Genomic DNA, 3527 nt, shown 5'->3' with positions numbered 1-3527 from the left:
TATGTGCTGCAAACATGCAAATTGCATCAACTCTCACCTATGTATACTTGGTCCAGAGCTGCACTGGAGCTGAGGGAGGACAGGGAAAGACATAGAATAGCAGGATTATGTGCCATGGACATGGAGCAATTTCCCACAATGAATGTGATCATTTTGTGTCACAAGCATGCTCCACTATAAACAAGCTTCACTGCTCACCCTGGTTCTTCTCCTTGATTCCCAGCAGATCCTCACCTGCTCCTGTTACCACAGAATGTGTCTCCTCCTGTGATTTGGTGAAGATCCTCACAGCAATGACCACCCTCCTGAGACAAGTGAGACAAAAATGCAGCTCATGTGGACATCTCTGTAAGGATTTCCCCAGAGTGAGGAGGGGAACTTAGAAAAATGTCTGGGGAAGGGCCAGGTGCTTACATTTCGCCACTGCTGACCTGAGGCTGCAACTGGCAAGTCAAGTCTGCCATCACCCTGGGACAGCAGAGGTGGAGGTAAGGGCCAGGGTAAGTGTTCTCCAAGGTCCTTCATTTGGCCTCCCTAGAGTGCCTTCTGAGCCAATTCTGTTTTCTTGGTCTGGTGACCTGAGGCCATACTACCTGCAGCAGTGCCCCCTGCTGTCTGAAGCCAAGAGGTGCAGCAAATGTGAGCTGCATCTTCCAGTGTCTGACACCTCGCTGGAAGGCCTCTCTGATGTAGGGTGAATTGTCCTTCACATTCATGTCTCTGTCTTCCACATGAGGCCTGGAAACATCTCCCTGGTATATGACCACAGTGCTACTGTTTCTGATTGGAGGTGGGACAGCACTGCAGGACAGCACTCAGAAAGTCGAGGCAAACTGCATTCCATCTCTCGGGTGTTCTGAGCCCAAGTGCCCTGCCGAACTTCTCATCATGACTGAGCCAGAGTCAGAGACCCTTTTTCCCTGTGGTCTTCTTCTTGTTCAAAGATCTGAGGGTCCTATAGACACTGCTCTACAAGTGAGGACTTCCCCACTTGATAAGCCTGCATGGGGCCTTCCTAGACTCAAGAGCAGGGGCAGTCTTCTTTCTGACTCTCTGTGTTGCAGTGGGCAGTTAACCCTCACCCAAGATCAAGAATGTTGGCATTTTCCCAGTCTCTCCCCGAGAAGATGGGTCTTCACACACCCAAGCCCAGGCCTAGCGAGTGAGTGGCCTGACACCTGGGGCAGAGAAGGCCTCCATGGTCTATTCTAGTGTGGAGGGATAGGTGCTCTGATTCCTCCCTTGGTTTCCTGACCCTGATTCCTGGTGGTCCCTGTTTACTGAGTGTGCCTCTTCTCCCCAAGGAAAATGTTGGGAAATGACTCATTCAAACTAGCCTGGCCCTGTGCGGTCAGAACCAAAAACAGGGATGGATCTGGATTGCTCAGGGGAAGGCTTGCTGACTTGGGTTTCCTCACACCTTTATGCACCTCGCAATGCATGTGATAGATTTTCCCTACTCCTCTCATATTATGAAGAGACATCAGAACTAGGCATTTGCCTTTCTCTGATGCCAGAGGCCAGCTTCAGTGATTGCGTGCCATAGACCTTAACAGGAGTGACATGGAGTTTTGAAAGGAATTTTCTACAGGGCACGTGGTGTTCTCTCTGACTTCAAGAGGGTGCCTCCCAAAAGCAGGCCTTCTGTCCTATATCAAATCCATGCTGCCCATTTTGAACTAACTGTATGACCCAAGAGTATCTACGGAAGAAAAGGGAACATGGTTTTGGAGGTGGGAAGTAGATTTTCCTGTGAAGAGTGTCCCAGGTACAGGGTGGATATCACAGTCAGGGATGTTAACTTGGGTCCACTACCTTGCTCAAGCATGCCGGTACGTCTTACCACTATTAGCACTTGCCTAGGCAGATACATGTGGTTCGATTCTGGTACATCTTCCTGTTACAGGGATGTGTTTCATAGTTACTTCAATGTGTCCTCTTTGTTAGTATATAATTCTTAAAGTAGGATAACTCTCATCATTATACAATAAAAACCTTTTTGACTCTTCTAGATCCTTTGTATATTTTATAAATGTTAGATTGTCGTTTTGAGACCAATGATTTGATAAGATTATTTGAAAAAGAATTGAATATTTCACAAATATTCAGGACCTGGCTCTTGATGAAGAGTTATATCTGTATTCATTTAGCTTTTGATTTTCTCTTCTCTCTAAATTACTGTATTTCTCAATGTATAGGTTTACTTCACATTTCATCAGATTTATCCCTGAGAGTTCATAGTATCTAATGTTTTTACAAATTAGCCTGTTCAACTTCCACCCCATATTTTAGTATAAAAATGCAAGTGTAATCACCGTGTATTCTGTGACACACATAAATACAATCATCATCCTGCAAGCTGATTCCTATGAGTAGGGGTGCACTAAGCTCTGAGCCCCATGGTTCTGGAGAATTGTTGGCTATCTGCTCACTCAGGTCCCTCAAATGTCCTTTAGCAGGGTCAGGACACCAATCTTCTCCAGGTTTTAGGATAGCCCTAGAAAATGTGTCTTCCCCTCTGATCATGATTTGGGGACATGATGTGTGCCTAAACGGTCGGGGCACAATAACTTCAGCTCACAAAATCTGGTGGGATCCTTAAAGCGAAGTATGCCCCAGACTTCTGGTTTGAGGCAAACCATTAGGAAACGTGTCTACCTTTCCGATCATGAATAAAGCGATTTTGGGTACACGAAGCATGCCAGAACCAGTCTGGGCACAACATTTGCAGGTCACAAAATTCAGTGGGGTCCATGGGGCTTGAGGAAAGGGAGCCTGCTCCCTATTCATCCTGATATCTGCTCATGTCTAGGACGTTCTCTGTTGTGGGTGGAAATCCCTTCTTTAAAGCACAGCAACATGGATGCGAGCCACCCAAGGAGAAGGGGGGGAGCAGGAATGCACCTGCGTGCCCTCAGTCTGAATGCAGGTGAAACAAGGGACAGGCAGAGGCTGGGGTACTTTATGTTCCTGTGAATGGATCCCTCTGCCTCACCTAGACCCGTAATAGGCCCTGAGATCCTACTTCTGCCATCTTGGCTCAAACGTTCTGGTTCCAAAGTCTTGAGTTCAGTGAGACCTGTGACCCACTGCTCAGTCCCCCAGACTGTGCCATTCTCTGCTGAAACTATGTGGCATGGATGCATTCAGAAATCCCCAAGGAGTCAGAGACTCTAACTTACTACAGAGCATGCTCGTGTGCTTTACAAGGTTCTCTACCTTGCTTGTAGGGCTTTTCTGGCAGCCCTAGGATAATCCCTCAAGGGATCTGAGCTCATGAATTTATGTTTGGTGCGATCGCCTGGGTCCCAATGACACAGAGGAAGTCAAGGCATCAATCATCACGTGACAGATCTGAAGATGCTCTCCTCTACCTGACCCCACAGGGCCTGCTGGGCCTCTTGCACAATGGTGCTCTTACTTCAAGTGCAAAAGGGCCTTAAAGAAGAAAGGGATAATCCCTTCAGAAGGGTTGTCTGCTTCCTCTGTAAACACCCTCTGAATGTACTACCCTCACCTGCCAGCAA

Source organism: Octodon degus, unplaced genomic scaffold, assembly GCF_000260255.1.
Source record: "Octodon degus isolate 3935 unplaced genomic scaffold, OctDeg1.0 scaffold00181, whole genome shotgun sequence".
NCBI classification, from domain to species: Eukaryota; Metazoa; Chordata; class Mammalia; order Rodentia; family Octodontidae; genus Octodon; species Octodon degus.
This window is presented reverse-complemented; position numbering follows the sequence as displayed.